This window comes from Aethalodelphis obliquidens, unplaced genomic scaffold, assembly GCF_003676395.1.
Source record: "Aethalodelphis obliquidens isolate GAN/ISIS:26980383/991018 unplaced genomic scaffold, ASM367639v1 scaffold33, whole genome shotgun sequence".
In the NCBI taxonomy this organism is placed as follows: Eukaryota; Metazoa; Chordata; class Mammalia; order Artiodactyla; family Delphinidae; genus Aethalodelphis; species Aethalodelphis obliquidens.
The window spans coordinates 7,502,847-7,521,230 of record NW_020837977.1 but is presented as its reverse complement, the minus strand read 5'-3'; positions in this window follow the sequence as shown (position 1 = coordinate 7,521,230).

Sequence of the window (18,384 nt, the reverse complement as noted above, 5' to 3'; positions counted from 1 at the left end):
GTCATTGAATTTAGGGCCAGGATGTTCTCATCCCAAGATCCTTCACCGAATGATACTTGAAAAGATCCTTCTTCCAAGTAAGGTCACACTCACAGGGTTGGAGTGTTAGGACACAGACATATCCTTTTGGTGGTCACCATTCAACCTGCTAAGACTATTATCAAGTAATGGGGTTGAAGTTCAAGGTCTCTGCTCTCCAAACCAGCCCAATACAGGAAGTCCCCTACATACGAACAAGTTCCATTCGGAGTGCACATTCGTAAGTCCAATTTGTTCATAAATCCAACAAAGTTAGCCTAGGTACCCAACTAAAACAATCGGCTATATAGTACTCTACTGTAGGTTTACTATAGGTTTATAATACTTTTCACACAAATAATACATAAAAAAACAAAAAATAATCATGAGTTAGCTACCATCACTTTCTAAATAAAATATGATAAACGGGGGTGGGGGGAAAAGGCCATTAAAATCATGTAGCGAATGGAGAACTGAGTTTAAAAGGCTGGTTTTCTGTATACTTCAAAAATAATAATTTATAGCTTACCTGGTGGCGCAGTGGTTGAGAGTCCGCCTGCCGATGCAGGGGACACGGGTTTGTGCCCCGGTCCGCGAGGATCTTACATGCCGCGGAGCAGCTGGGCCCGTGAGCCACGGCCGCTGGGCCTGCGCGTCCGGAGCCTGTGCTCCGCAGCGGGAGAGGCCGCAGCAGTGAGAGGCCCGCGTACTGCAAAAAAAAAAAAAACACACACACACAAAATTTAATAATAATAATTTATAAAAAATATATAAATGCCCCCTCTTTTTCCTTGTATTAGACCTAGATTCTCCTTAGAATAATGACACTGTAGGAACATTTATTCCTAATATCATCTGAATATTCTGCAGAAGTTTTATTGTAAGTACAAATTGACCCTTAAACAATTTGGGAATTCAGGACGCCTACACACACACACACACACACACACACACACACACACAACCTAAAAAAAACAAAAAACAAAAGTGAACATTTTTAATCTTACAGTACAGTACCTTGAAAAGTACAGTAGTACAGTACAACAGCTGGCACACGGGCTGGCATCGAGTGATGGAGCAAGAAGAATTACTGAGTGGAGGGGGGAGAGGAGGTGGGAGATGGTAGAGCTGAAGGATTGTGAGCAGTAGGAGACAAGGGCAAGCTGCAATTTCACTCACACCTGACGCTGATGGAATGCACGTTCGCATCTTTGCAAGTTCACAATTTGAAGGTTCATATGTAGGGGACTTACTGTATATGGCTTCTCAAAGACCAAGTAGGGGGAGGGCAAGTGAGGGTGGAGGGTTGCAAATTAAGGGAACTTCCATAAGTTCCAAATTAAGGGAACTTTCAGCTTAGGATGGTTGAAACCTTCACTTGACCCTGACTGCTGGGGAAGTATCCCAGTAATGACTGATATTTAATTTCTTGCCAGCCCAAGAGGATGGGGGCTTGTAACAAATTAAATTTGATTTATTGAAAGGTAAGATGACATATCTTTTACCCACTATCATGGAAGAAAATTTATACGCACAACTACAGAGGACTAATGTAGAAGGCTAGGTCACTTTTTATTCTTTCCCAGGGAAACCTGGTGTTTAAAGATTAAAGTTCACACCATGTTTCACAGGTGCTCCAAGCAGCTAAATACTTTTGCCAGCCTTAGTAAAAGAGCTACTCTGGGGTGACGGGAAAACAGAGCCTTTCAAGTCGGGAAGAATTCTCAATTTTCTGAGGAACATGGAGGCTTAAATTAATTAACTGAAAGACCTCTAGTCTGGGAATTGAGGTCCCTAGTTATCCAGGAACTTTGCTACATGATCCAGGTTAAATTTCTTAGCCTTGGGACCTCAGTTTCTTCATCTGTAAGGTAAGATGATTAGAGTAAATAACTCTAAGAGTTTACAATTTGCTTAAAATTTTTACTCAGAAAAGTTTTTATGGCTTGCCAGTTTCACTAAGCAATAAGATCTTGGTGAAAAACTATTATCTTTAAATATTCATTTTTCATTGCGTTATGTCATATTCTACTTCATTTTTATGAATAAACTTCAAAAAGAAATTTTCTCTAGAAATGCTCCAAAAACTTGAAAGTGATTTTGGTTACATCAATTTTACTCTGCATTGAAAATTCACCAAAGAATTAAAATTATTTTAATATCTTTTGGGAAACTTCAATCCTAATTTATCTCCTAAAATCACAGGAAAATTGGTAATGCTACAACGCATCCCAATAAATCATTTTCAGGGATAGGAACTCCCACTTCTGGGAAGTCTGACTACATCATTCATGATTCAGTTGTAACTTACTAAAGTATTTGCATAAGAAATGGCAGAGGATTTCTGAATTTCTATTGTAATGCATTCAAATGCCCTCATGTTTTGCCCAAGTCGCTTATAAATATCTTTTGAGGAGAGAAGATACCTTGAATGGATCAGTATTCATTAATATCAACTTCTCATATTTGAGACTATAAATCATGATTTCACTGAAACCAGGTCACTAATTTCAGAAACGGTTCCTATTCCTTCTCAACACCACTGGAAAGAAGTACTTAGCTGAGTGGTCATGTTTCACCCATGAACACTACACCCACCATCACACTGTAGGCACTTACAAGATAGGGATTTAATAAAAGTGACCGCTAGGACAGAAAATACATAAACATTTAATCAGCAGGTAACATTTTGTGAATAAAAACTCCACCTCCTCATTTTCTCTGGATGCATTCAGAACTTCAAAACTCAGCCTGAGGGAAGTGAAAAAGAATAGGATAGCAGAATAGGACAGCAAGAACAGGGAGGGCTTCCCTACAGGGAGGGCTTCCCTGGTGGCGCAGTGGTTGAGAGTCCGCCTGCCGATGCAGGGGACACGGGTTCGTGCCCCGGTCCGGGAAGATCCCACATGCCACGGAGCGGCTGGGCCCGTGAGCCAGGACCGCTGAGCCTGCGCGTGCGGAGCCTGTGCTCCGCAACGGGAGAGGCCGCAGCAGTGAGAAGCCCGCGTACCGCAAAGAACAGGGAATATTTTTAATCCTAGGAACCACTTCTGAACAAGTGCCTTCATTACAAATGTGAGGGGCGTCACCAGCTCAGACTGCAAACACTTGGGGTCCCCAGCAATAAAGAAAATTAACAAGGAAAAATAACTTCTTATTTCCTAGTAACCAAATTTTTCTACTTATCTCACAGGTGACATTTATAATTTTACCACCATCTTTTTAAATCTTAATCTACTACTTTGTTCAGTGTCTACCTTGATTATCCTATGAACTTCCTTCAAATTAACCTCCTACAAACACCTCACCACCCTTTAGGCTCCACTTCCGCCCCAAGAGGAAAGAGGTGAAGTTTTCACTCCCGGTTCATTTCCTTACCAGTTTTGTTGTCTAGCTATACAATTCCTACTTACGTCTGCAAGGCAAAAAAAAAAAAAAGTTATCATAATCTACGGGTTGGATGCATGATAAAACCTCTGCAGACTGATTCTTCTTTCCTTTACAGAATATACATGCCCTGGGGTAAGATTCACCTTTTCATATCTAAAGCAACATCACAAGGATAGGAAGTTAGAAATCATACCATAACTCATAGCTTTGTTCAGATATACTTTGAAACGTAATCCTCTGCCTTTGACAACTTACAATCTCCCTGTGGGAGACAGCATGCCTCCATCCAAAGTAGATGTGCAGGAGTGTGTCTGATACAGGAAATGAAGGTGAGGGAGGAAGCAGAGAGTGTTGGCACGGTTAGAGAACGCTTCACGCAGAACACAGGCTCACAGTGACTCAGGAAGAATAAGTGAGACTCAGATATGGTCTTGAGAGATCTCTCTCCATTTCTTCATCTGTTAAGTGTAAACTACTACAATGGAATACTATTCAGCCATAAAAAATTTAAAAATAATGCCATTTGCTGCAACACGGATGCAACTAGAGATGATCATACTAAGTGAAGTAAGTCAGAAAGAGAAAGACAAATACCATATGATATCACTTATATGTGGAATCTAAAATATGACACAAATGAACCTATCTATAAATCAGAAACAGACTCACAGACACAGAGATCAGACTTGTGGTTGCCAAGGGGGAGTGGGGGAGGGAGAGGGATGGAGTGGGAATTTGGAGTTGGTAGATGCAAACTACTACATTTAGAATGGATAAATGATGAGGTCCTATGGTATAGCACAGGGAACTCTATCCAATCACCTGGGATAAATCATTATGGAAAAGAATATTTTGAAAAGAATGTTTAAAACATAAATAAGTAAAGTAAAATCCAGGTGATGCTCTTCACTCCCAGTATTACTTGGTCTTTCTGTGACTTTTGACATTGTTATACCAAAAAGATGAATCTCCTGCTGGGAATATTCTTTACTGTTGGTTTTTGAGATACTGCTGATTTCTCAATTTCTTTCTGGTTCTTAGATGGTGTCTTCTCTTTCCCTTAAAGATCAGAGTTTTCCAAAATTCTTTTTGTAACTCCTTTTTTTTTTAAATTCCCAGAGTAATCTCATCCTTACCCACGGATTTAAATAGCATCTCTAGTTATGGTTCCCAGATTCCTAGCTCTGATTTAGTCCTCTCTCCTCCATCCATGTTTATATATAATTCTTACTGGGCATTTCCACCTGCATGTTCCTCAAGCACTTTAACTCAACATATTCAAAATAAAACTCATCTTTTACTCCAAATCTGCTTCTCCTCATGTATTCCCTAGCTCCATAAATGGTGCCACTATTTACTCAATTGGTTACTTGTTTTCAGATGTCCCAAGGACCACCCTCAGCTTCAGTGATTCGAGAGAGAGACTCATAGAAGTTGGAAAAGCTGTTATGCTCACTGTTTATTGTAGTTTAAAGTAGTGAAAGAATATGGATTAAAATCCTCGAAGGTAAAAGACACACAGAGCAGAGACCAGGAAAGACCAGGCATGAGCTTCCAATTGGTCTTCACCAGGGAAGTCTTAACACACAGCACTTAATTCTCTTGGTGATGTTGTGTGACAACACACATAAAGTATTACCCACCAGGGAGGGTCCCGAGCATTTCTGTCCACGAGTTTTGTAGGCTGGTCACATAGGCTGAGTGCCCACATAGCTGATCTTAGTTACTTAGCGTCTGTTCCCTCCAGAGCTCAAGCTGGTACACTACACACCCCAAGGCTCCCACCATAAATCAGGCTGTTACCATAAACTATCCAGCATGGCCCAAAGCTTCAGGTAAACAAAGATGTTCTTAACAGTCAAGGTAGTCCGAGGGCTTAGAGGTTATCTCCCAGGGGATAGGCAAGGGCCAAACTTTTTCTTTAGAACACGCAGAGTTTGAACAATTCAGATCTGGTGAATTCATCCTTTACTGCACACTATTCCAGCCCAACACTTACTGGGTCAATAATCCCTCCCTGCCCCTCGGCATCCGTATCCAACTGGCCTCTAAGTTCTGCTGATTCTGCCCATATTTACCCATATCTCCACACCTTTATCTTCATCCCCAGTGATTTCTACCCCAAGCCCAAACTAATTAGCTGCATAAACATATTCATTTTTTGCGTAAAGGTCACCCAATTTCATCATTTTTTGCATAAAGATCACCCAATTTCATCATTTTTTGCATAAAGGTCACCCAATTTCATCATTTTTTGCGTAAAGGTCACCCAATTTCATCATTTTTTTTCTTTCTCTCCTCTTCTGCCTTAGCTTTGAACTTCATCACGTCTTATATTGCCCCTGCTCTGCATCCCCCCAATCATCTTCCATATTACTTTCAGAATGATTCCTATAAAATAGAAATTTGGCTGGGTCATTCTGCTACTCAAAGCCTATAAAGTGAGTATTCGTAGATCCATTTTGTCCACATTCCTTAGCACAGCCCTGGATGATATGACTGCCAATCACCTCTCCAGACCCACTGCTTACTGTGTTCTGGACTGACTACTACAATGCTTCTTTGTCTGCATACCTTTGCATATTCTGTTCTCTCGAATCTGAATTTACTTTTCCTCCTACAGTCGCCTCAACATCCACTCAAATTATTCGCCAGGAGAAACTCCACTTTTCTAGGTGAATCAACTCAGGTGACAGTTGCTTTTTGAATGTCTTACCTGCCTTTAAAGTTGGGTCAGGTATCTTTTCTCTGGGCCTTGGAAGCATTCTGTTCATGCCTCAGTCATTCCACATCTCACCTTGTTTCACTCATCTATATACTTCTCTATCTCCCTCACTGGACTGGGAGACCTTCAGTGGCATTGACTGATGTGTGTTTCTAATTGGCCTCCCTGAAACAAAGTGGATGGCCCTCACAATGCATGAAGGAGACAGATTTCTGAAGAGTTGGCATAACTCAAAACTACCATAATAACCAAAGTAATCTTAACAAAGAATGACAGGTATCTTTGTTTCCAGACAAGGTGTCAGTAGCATAAATACATTTTACCAACCCCTTAACTTTTGTAAATATACAATATTTTGAAGAATTTTTAATTTGGGAGAATTTGCATCGTTTCAATTTTGCATAAAGTGGAAATTTAATATGTATATCATATCATTTCAAATTTACATCATTTAAATTCACAGTAAATGCAATGCCCACATCCAGCACCTTATTTATAATATGTTCTTGGTGTTTATTTCCTTCCCAACCAGTCCTCCTCCTATCTATCATTATATTTTGTTTACTTTCTTAATCATTTCCTTATTTATCACCATAGTCATCACCAGTATTATTCCTGAGATTATATGAAAATGAAAGATATATCCTTTCTCTCCTCTCTTCCAAGTTATTACAATTTTTCCAAAAAACATAATGGCAGGAATACAGGCAAAAACATTCCGTATTTCACACTTTTAAGAAACTGGCTATTCGTCTCTCACTTATTCTGGATGGTTTAGTTTGCAATAATCATCAGAGACTATGCTTTTAAATTCCATAACGAGCCATGTGTATCTGATACCATAGAGAATATGAAATATAATCTCAGTCAGATCCCATGGTTACGTAATCTAATCCAGAAAAAAAGCCATATCTAAAAAGTGGGTTTAAAGAGCTTTGAGATTCCTACCACTTTTGCATTATTTTTACTGGTTGTGGTGTCTAGAGCTGTTGCAATGCATTGTAGCGATGTTTGTAATTTAAAAAATAACAATAACTTTTTATCATCGAGAACCTAGAAATGTAAAGATCTCTTCCCCGAAGACTGAAAATTTTCATTTGCATTATAGCCTCTTAAAAAAAGGAAGGATTCTGTTTTATCTTTATTGGCTGTCTGGCAGAGCAGCAGTAATAAAAACTGGAACAAAGAAAAAAGGCTTTTTTTTTTTTTTTTTTTTACTTTTTAGCATATAGATTAGTATTAATTACCATGTAATGAGCTGAAAATTCCTGCCAAGAAGCTGAGGTTTGTGGTTCCTTTAATGAGTATTTTCTTCCCACTGGGTGAAGTAAAATTTTTTAAGTGTTAGGGATTTGCACTTGGAAAACATCTCTAAGCTATTTATATAAGCAAGTCAATAGGAAAGGCACATTTTCCATTTATAGCCTTTGTAATGCATTCATGGGCCTGACGTTTCTGGCAGTGTGTTGCTTTGAGTGGTGGCTCTGAGTCGTGGCACCGGGCGGACTTCAATGCAGCAAGAGTGAGACCAGCATCCTCCACCACCCAGACTTAAGCTTCCCCAAGCCAGCCTGGCTGTGGCCTCACCAATGTTGAATTCTCAGATCTCATTTATTTTCCAAACTGGGAGAAATCACAAAAGTGTGCTTTGTTACTCTCCCCTCTGAAATGGATTTAGCCTATAACAGGTACCGCAACCATTGAGGGACGCTAGAAAAAAGATGTCACCGATGACATCGTTTTTGGTTTTGTCCCAATTAAAATGCTTTTGGACAGTTTACCACCATGGCTATATCTCTGGGAAGATTTTTGAGGAGAAGGAGTCTACACAGAAACAGACATAAACAAAATTTGGTTTTTGGCCAAGAAAATGCACCTCAACCAGTTCTGCTGTGGGACGTGTGATGACAAATGCCCAGTTTCTGTGCTCTGAATCCATCCACAATTGCACTCACTGCTCCAAGCCAAAGACTGGGACACCCTGCAGATCCCTGCCTGGGAGATGCAGGGCACCTCAAATGGGCAGCTTTGTCCTGGCCAAAACCTGCCCTGCAGACTGAGATTCTGGCTGTACCCTACTCCCCACCCCCCTTCTTCCCTCTCTTTCCAGTGCTCTCCTCACCACCCCTGGTTCCCTCCCCTTTTGTTCCTTCACTGACCTTCCCCCCAAATAACTCTCTTACATGTCCAATCCTGTCTTGATGTCTGCTTCTATGAGAGCTCAGATTCGTATAGCTCTTGTTATCAATTGGGACTATATCACCTTAAGTATGTTAGAAAACCCAAAATAGCACTGTCTCAAAGATCATCAGATTTTATTTCTCTCAAGTCCAGTGGTAGAAAGTCCTGGTATAACCAAGGAGTCATCATTTTGCTTCACCATCCTAATTAATGCTGGCTTTCATCCACAAGGTCACCTCATGGAACAAAATGGCTGCTAGAGCTCCAATCATCCCATCTGCTCTAGGCAGCAGGAAAAAGAAATGGCAGAAGGACCAAAATGGTATGCCTCCTAATGATCCAGTTCTCTTTAAGAGCCTTCTTAGAAGTTCCACACAACTTCCCTTTTTTATTTCATTGGCTAGAACATAATCATACATAGCTGCAAGGGAGGCTACAAATACTAAAATGCATTTTACATCCAGAACAGCACTGAATGTTCTATTACATTGGATGTAATAGAACTGGATGTTCTATTACTGGATGTTCTATTACTAAAGAAAAATGAAAGCATGGATATTTGTGGCAACTCTCAGTCTCCTCCACCCTGCTCTCCTTCTTTATTTCATGGAGATGTTGAGAGACAGGATGATGTCTGGATCTCTGAGGAGTCCTGACCATGAACCTTATGCATCTTTGCCCAAGAGGTAGGACCATGACCCTGTAATCCCTTTCTTCCTTAATTCTTCACAGACCTAGACTCAGGATTTTAGGGCATAAGTGAGCCTTTAATCATCCTAACTGAAGATAAATATACATTCTATGTGTCTTCGAAATTACAACATAGTGATTTAAAATGAATGAACTTGGATGTCAGAAATAATTAGAACCAAATCCCAGCTCTTTTTTTGACTAATGGTGTGAACTAATGACCAAGAAATTAAGCCTTTCTGACACATACTTAGTGCTCAACAAACGAGAGTGAGCTATTGGCTTGATATTTTCACATGAGGTAAGGACTGAACACTTAAAAAATGGGGTAGGGTGTAAAAATAATAATAATAATCTAAATCTCTTTGGTTTTTAACTTAACTCATCCTAAACTTCACACCCTAAAACATCAAACTTGTCTCTCTTTTAAGTTACAGGCACCCTTCCTAACACTTCTGTTTTAAATATTTCCAGTCTTAGTCTCTTCAATAGGTGGTGCTGGGAAAACTGGATAGCTACACGTAAAAGAACGAAATCTAACACCATACACAAAAATAAACCCAAAATGGATTAAAGACCTACTCTAAAACTCTTAGAAGCAAACATAGGCAGAACACTCTTCGACATAAATCGCAGCAATGTCTTTTTGGATCTACCTCCTAGAGTAAAGAAAATAAAAACAAAAATAAACAAATGGGACCTAATTCAACTTAAAAGCTTTGGCAGGGCTTCCCTGGTGGTGCAGTGGTTGAGAGTCCGCCTGCCGATGCAGGGAACGCGGGTTCGTGCCCCGGTCCGGGAAGATCCCACATGCTGCGGAGCGGCTGGGCCCGTGAGCCATGGCCGCTGAGCCTGCACGTCCGGAGCCTGTGCTCTGCAGCAGGAGAGGCCACAACAGTGAGAGGCCCATGTAACGCAAAAAAAAAAAAAAAGCTTCGGCACAGCAAAGGAAACCATAAACAAAATGAAAAGACAACCCACATAGTGGGAGAAAATATTTGCAACTAAGCAACCGACAGGGGATTAACCACCAAAATACACAAACAGGTCATGCAGCTCTATATCAAAAAAACAACCTAATCAAAAAATGGGCAGAAGATCTAAATAGACATTTCTCCAAAGAAGACATACAGATGGCCAAAAAGTACATGAAAATATGCTCAACATTGCTAATTATTAGAGAAATGTAAATCAAAGCTATAATGAGGTATCACCTCACACCAGTCAGTATGGCCATCATCAAAAAGTCAACAAACATTAAATGCTGGAGAGGGTGTTGAGAAAAGGGAACCCTCTTGCACTGTTGGTGGGAATGTAAATTGATACAGATACAATGGAGAACAGTATGGAGGTTTAGTTTAAAAAACTAAAAATAGAACTACCCTATGATCCAGCAATCCCATTCCTGGGCATATATCCAGAGAAAACCATAATCCGAAAGGATACATGCACCCCAATGTTCACTGCAGCACTATTTACATTAGCCAAGACATGGAAGCAACCTAAATGTCCATCAACAGAAGAATGGATAAAGAAGATGTGGCACATATATACAATGGAATATTACCCAGCCATAAAAAAGAATGAAATAATGCCACTTGCAGCAACATGGATGGACCTAGAAATTATCATACTAAGTGAAGTAAGTCAGACAGAGAAAGACCAATATTATATGATATCACTTATATGTGGAATCTAAAAAAAAATAATACAAATGAACTTATTTACAAAACAGAAACAGACTCACAAACTTCAAAACAAACTTATGGTTATCAAAGAGGAAATGGTGGGGGAGGCATAAATTGGGAGTTGGGGATTAACATTACACATTACTATATGTAGAATAGATAATCAACAAGGACTACTGTATAGCACAGGGAACTCTATTCAATATTCTGTAGTTATCTATATGGGAAAAGAATCTGAAAAAGAATGGATATATGTAAAATTGAATCACTTTGCTGTACACCTGAAACTAATACAACATTGTAAATCAACTAGACTCCAATATAAAATAAAAATTAAATTAAAAAAAATTTCCAGTGTTCTTTTTATCTTTTTTCTAGGTTTGTTCTATCAGTCTCTCCCCGAGTTTTGTTTTTTTCTGAGCCTTTTTTCCTGCCTTTTTTTTCCTCTTTTTCTAGGTTCCCTGACCTTCTAGGATGTTCACCATGTACCCTTTCGAACCTCCACTAACACTGCCATGCGTTCTTTTTTTTTAAATTAATAATGAATTAGATTTGTCTGCGTTGGGTCTTCGTTGCTGCACACCGGTTTTCTCTGGTTGCAGTGAGCGGGGCTACTCTTCATTGCGGTGCACAGGCTTCTCATTGTGGTGGCTTCTCTTGTTGCAGAACACAGGCCCTAGGCATGTGGGCGTCAGTAGTTGCAGCATACGAGCTCAGTAGTTGTGGCGCACAAGCTCTAGGGTGTGCGGGCTTCAGTAGTTGTGGCTCGAGGGCTCTAGAGTGCCATACATTCTTGAATTCCTCCTGGCACCTCACCCCAGTGCCCTAATGTGGTAGCACATGTTCACTCAGTTTCCAGACCTTCCTGCAACCTGCAGCTTTAGAACCACCAGCAAATGGCATTTAGTAGGCATCTAATCCCAGCATATTTTTAATCATTTCAACACACTGAGACTAGAAACACAACTTCAGCCAACTAATTCAGATGATGTAAACCCACAGAGTCCTTAGCTAATTTGAACTTAATTATAGATTAGTTAATGAAGAGATTAGAAAATCTCCTCAGTCATCTAAGCAGCAGAAGCTTCTTTCAAAATCATATAAAATAATCTTAATAACCTCTAGGCTTGTAGGTGGAATGTGTACAACATTGCATACGTTAATGGAATAAGATAACTCAAAATACTATGCTAATTTAGATACCTATGGCTAAAATATTTTTTTAATTTCTTATTTATAAATATGTATTTCCTCTTTCTCTACCGCTAAACCCTGCTGATCATCACTTGCGAACATGTCGGATCAATTCGAAAGGTTTCTCCTAATCCCCTCATGAATAAATTATATCAGAAATAAACAGTACAGTATTATAGTTTTTGCCTCCCTATAAAGTTGAAATAATTTTTCATCCCGAGATAGCTCTCTAGGTTCCTATACTTATTACCTGTGTGGCGTAGGACAAGTTGTTTGACTTTCTAGCACTTAATCACCTCACTTGTCAAGAGGCGTTAACTACCTGTTAGGATTGCGGTAAGGATCAGAGACAATTGATATGAAACACTAAGCCCAGGGCCTCCCACATAACAGGCACTCAATAAAAACAGCTGTGATGGTGACGGTGATGGTGATGGTGATGGTGATGGAGATGATGGCCGTTAGGAGACTGAGGAGATAAAGGGAATTGAGAAGAGGATGTACAGTCGAGCCTTGAACAACACGGGGTTGAACTGCTCAGGTCCACTTATACGCAGATTTTTTTCAGTAAATATGTACTACACAATGCAAGGTTGGTTGAATCTCTGGACATGGAACCTCAGATATGGAGGACCAACTATAAGTTATATGTGGACTGCACGGGGGTCCATGCCCCTCACCTCTACATTGCTCAAGGGTCAGCTGTATTCATTTTCTGTTGCTACAGTAGCAAATTGCCACAGACTTAGTGGTCAGAAGTTTGTGGGCTCAGATGTCAGCAGAGCTGTGCTCCTTCTGGAAGTGTTAGGGGAAAATCTGTTTCCTTGCCTTTTCTGGCTTCTCAAGGCCACCTGCATACCTTGGCTCATGGATTCCCCCCAATCTTCAGAGCCACCAACAGTATCCTTCTGGGGCTTCAAATGTCACTTTCCACTTCTTCCATCTCATCTCTGACTTACTGTTCTGCCCTCCTCTTCCACTTTTAAAGGTCCTTCCAATTATATTGGAGGCACCAGGTTATCCCTGTATCTTAAGGTCCTTAACTTTCATTCCATCTTCAAGGTTCCTACTGCCATGTAAGGCAACATACTTACAGATTCTAAGGATTAGGGTGTGGACATCTTTGGGCGGCCATTGTTCTGTCTACACAGAGGTAAAGAAAAATATCAGTCATAATAGAAATAATTTCTAAATTTAGACACTAGATTCCAAAGGATCCAGCCTATCTCAGTGCTTAAAGAGAAATAAAAGTTTACATGACCTAGTCAACTTGATGTAATAGAAAGAGCACTGACATCAGTGCCATCTCTACAACCCTGTATCAGTTATTAAAGCATTTTAGATTTCTGGTTGCTCATCAAACAAGAAAGTGAGTTTAATGATATAAAAAGTTGATTTATCCAGTTAGAATAAATTTAGCAGGCAAGAAAGAATCTCCTGAATCTTTCCATAAATTACAATGACACTGTCTCACCAAGACTAAAGATGAATATGGGATTGTACCTGTGGTCTATGGCCCACGTGGAGAATTATAATGAGGATGAAGCCCTGGTTTATTTTTAATGGAACAGAATTCCACTGAAAGACAAGCACGTGTTGTCAGCTTCTTAGCATCAAATTCTCCTGCTGTGAGCAGTCTTCCTTTTGAAAGAGCAGGAAAGCCAAGCAAAGCAGAGTACAGAGCTAAACCTGAGAAGACAAGAGCCATTATCTGCACTAATCTATTACTCCTGGGTATAGGAACACATTAACATCTGTAAAAATATGATTGCAGTCCCCCTTAGGTAATTTCTGAGTATAAAACTATCCTGTGTGGAGGGTGGGTTTTTAGAATTTTGTCCAGTCTCTCCTAATTTTCCATTTCTCTTTTTTGTAGCTTTTCCAAAATTGATGTTTTCTGTAGCCACTGTTTTAGATAAGAGTCACCAATAGTAAATGCAGTACAAAATGTTGGTTTATTTATGACGGGGCAACTACTATTTTTCAATCAGCTAGCTTCTGAATGGTGTTTTTAAACAAGAGTATTTATCATCAACTAATTCAAAGTGATCTCTTCCTATTTATGTGCCCTTTGTAATCATGAGAATTTAATCCATCTTGAAAATTGCCAGGTAATATAAAATAGTCTCATTCACTACCTTAATTAGACATGCCTTTACTTAAGATTTCACCAATATTCATTGATCATCTTATCTATATTCTTCACTAGGTTAAAGATTAGAAATATAAAGATGACTAGTACATAGATTTTGATTTCAAGAATCCTAGAGTCTATTAGGAGAAAAGACAAGTAAAATAATAATAACAATAATCATTATTGTTACTGTTATTATTATGCAAGAGATAGCTGCCATCATAATAACATCTACACAACGCAAAGATAGCTCATGGATAGAGTCAGGGAAGTAGAAGGGCGTGAGAGAAGCTTCAAAGAAGTGGTCCTATATAAGTGAGTTTTACACAAAATTAACACTGTGTGCACAAAGAAGAGAAAGAACATGCATGTGTTTAAAAATTCCTTCTTTGTAAAATACCAGAGTACATTAATTTACTTCTTCACATTTTTTTGACATTCACCAGAAGTTATGTTCCCATATATGTAAATTGCTAGAATTGCAAGTTACTTCTACTGGTGATAATTCCAAAAAGAGAACTGAAGTTTGGAAAATGATAAATTATATGGTGGAGGAATAGAGATTTTACATGAAAACCTTAGGATGCATAAAAGAAAATAAGAAAAAAAATCTTGCACTTAAGTCCAATGTTTTATATGGGGTGAGGTGGTAGCTGTGTAGAAGGAAGCTGACAGAGGCAATGCCCATGGAGACTGAAAGTGGTATAAGGAAGGAAAGAAGGATGGGTGATGGGGAGAGATATGAATACTCCGGAATCATAAAGTCTGAAAACTATTCAACATTTAGATAGAGGACTAGACTCAGGGAAAAGAATACATCTTAATATGTACATTATTCACAAAAGAAAAATTTATAAGCAACTCATTAAAGCTGTTAAGACAGGAATTTTGTAAAACACTCACTTCATATCCAATTTTTAAATATAAAGCATAATTTTATCCAAGCTTATTTTTATAAACAAAAATATGCGCAGAAAAGCATTCTGAACTAAATTAATTTATAAATGTAAACCCTACAATATATTAGACATATTTAATCAACCGAGTTGAAATCATTCTAAGAGGAAAAGATACAGTATCTGGCTTTGATAGTCAACAGATGGAAGGATATTTTTATGATACTGTTTTCATAAAGCCCAAGTATGAATTACTAATCTATTTGTCTTGGAGGGAAATAGATGAATAGTTGAGTATGTTATAAGAGTTGACAGGGCTCTGGTCTAAGCATACTTATCATGTAAAGACCAAGATGGAAATAATTCTACATTGAAAGATCTGCTTTGTGTTGGGTAGTTACATGAATTCCTTCTCTGCTTTGTATATCAGCTTCTTAATTACCATGCTGAATTCCTGGCAACCCAAGCTATTTTGTCTTTTTTATATTACCTAGAACAAGAATTATATGGTGAACTTTTTCATTTTTAAATTACACCTTAGTGTAATTTAACAAAATTAACCTGACCAGTCCTATTTTTCCTACAATGTTCCATCATTTTATTGACATCTTTCTTTTCACTAATCAAGATTTTTTTCAAGTTTAAAGTCCATCTTTCTAAGAGGTAAACAATTAAGCCACTTTAGTGACATACATACACACACACACACACACACACACACACAAACAAACACACAACTTCCTTATTTTTTTAATCCAGAAAGATTTCATTTTCTTAATTGGATCAATGCTTATAACATAAAATCTGCTCTAGTAATGAGGAAAAGAAGAAACAGATTAAGAGCATTATATCAATTTAGACTAAGAAAAGAGATACTTATTTCACAATGTGGTGCCCAAACTCAAAACTTCATAGCTTTATTTAGTTATAGGATGAGTATCAAATGGGTAAAACGTACAGTCTCCTCTGAGGGGAAAAAAATCAGGATCTCTCTAAGATTATTTTTTGGTTTAGAAAATTATAGAAAATGACAGCTTCAAGGAGAAGAACAACCTAATAAAATCAGTGTTGCCATTAGACCCAAGCAAGAGAAGTAGGAGTATTTTAGAGGGCTCTGTATATCCCAAACTTATGCACAGAATAAATTTATTAAAGGGCACATGCACATCTCTGTCACTCACAAACCAGTGCTCAGAGCACCCATAACCAGTGCTGTATGATGTTTAAGAACCAGCTCACGGTGGTAGGGGGAACCTGATTTGTAGTATGTGCTGATCTTCAAGGTGTAAATACTCCCACCCATCGTGGGTTTCAGACTCCCAATGTGACGTCATTGACCCCAGAACTGGGAAGGATGCCGTTAATGGATTCTCTCAAGCCCATGTGAGCTGGCTCCAGCCCAGCATCGTCTGTGCCTCTGACCATACCCTCCTGTGACTAATACTGCCAAGCTTATCTCTATATCTCTTGCCCTCTGTCTACTAAACAAAAGATGACTCTGTCCAAATGCCATGAAGTTTTCTATGTTGGGTTTCTGATGGTGTCAGAGATAACCTTGACTTAGAGTGTGGGCAAGATTTGAGAGGTAGAAACTTTTAGGTAAGAAAAAGGACAAATTAATTAATTTGTCAAATTCTTCCTCTCTGATAACTCAAATGCAATAGATTCTTGCATAAGGAAATTTCGTAGTTTGAGCAAAAATAACATAAATCAGTGATTTTAGTCAGAAACGAATTATGCATTAAGTTTTAACAATTTTTGAATTGTGTATGTTTTTATTTGATCGCTTATCCAACTACCACTAGCCCATCAACAGAACATTTAGTCAAGTACAAGAATAAATTGTCATCATTTTGCCAAATTTCATATTAATAATGTAACATCACACATATATTTTATAAGTCCTATTTGTTAAGGTAGAAAGCTAGAATATACTTTACTTAACAGATTAACAACTTGATTTATAACTTTAAATATTTGGACATTGCTAATTAATTAGCTATGGTATTTATGAAATTGTTTTTCAATATTGTCACATTCAATATTACATTTGCTATACAAAAGGGCCACACGTTAGTCCTTATCAAGTATTGTGGAAATATGGATTAAAAATTTGGATTTGAATTTTTAAAGCAAGTTTTTCCCCTCACAATAATTAAGCATAGTTATTGACTATAAATGCAGTCATTTAAGCATTTGCATGGACAACATTTAGATGTCTGGAACCAGATTAAAGATTTTGAAAGCAGTAAGCAGTATTTTATTTCCTTCAAAGGTTTTCTGAAAGCCCAACTCTTCTCTCTTGAAACATTGTTTTGTCCAAAGCTTATGGATTTTCTTAATTGAACCTAAGTCATTCATGAGTGTGCTATAAAACTCAAATTGAATAACTGAACCTCACTCAGTCTTAAATATCTTATTTCAAATAAGAATTAAGGACAGCACATACATATCATACTTATGTTGTAGTTTTTTGGTGTTTTGCAAGACGACACACTGCAGCATATAACACAAGCTGGACCTTCACTAAATGTTTCTTGCCTTCCCCTCTGTAGAATATAGTTTCTACGGTAATCATTTAGAACATTTTTATAGTCTCATGTTATTGTGTAATTAGATTTTGATCCACGGAAGACAGAGACTATGCCTCACTCATTTTTCAATCTCTAACCCTAAACTTGGGGCCAAGTACATTTCCCAGTGTTGGCCAATGTCAACTCCTTAAACGTAAAGGTTACACCATATGTTTTGTGTTGTGAAATGTGAAATCTCAAGCTATGTGTAGGCAGAGTAAGTGTTTACCTATGTGATGTGATGTGAAGCAATCCAGTTTTTTAAAAATCCCAATTCCACAATGTCTCACATTCCATCAGTAGAATTTAATCACTTTGAGATTTCCTTGCTTTGGTCTTCTTTTATTACACGGTAATCCTAAGATCTTTAAAAAAAAAAATTTGTTCTCTTTGGGGATCTCAGGGCATAGTGCCAGAGGCTGGTAGAGAACTAAAACTGAGGCAAAGAAGAGATTCTGCTAACATTTTGGGAGGACTAGCTCTAGGGTATTTACACACAATGATTGCAAAGAGTCTGTCCTACAGAACTTGCATAGCTGGTAGTATTGAAATTAAAAAAAAAAAAGATATTACATTTTGGAAGTATTTACCAGTATCTCAAGCCAAAACGACCCTTTCATACTCTTTATTTTTGTTCCCACACTATGACCACTATATGCTACTCCTTCCTTCCAGAGTCATGAAAAGAAGTTGAAGAGAATAACTTCATCCTCACTCATCACACTCCCTCTCATCCTATATCGAGATGCAAATCAAACAGGAAGATGACAAATACAAGCTTTAGAATACCTGCCAGGATCTGGAAAATCACAAAAGTTAAGTGGAAAATGATAAAAATAAATGAAGTTAATGCAAAGCTTCTTTCTCTTGGTGAGGAAGCGGTGGGCGGAGCAGA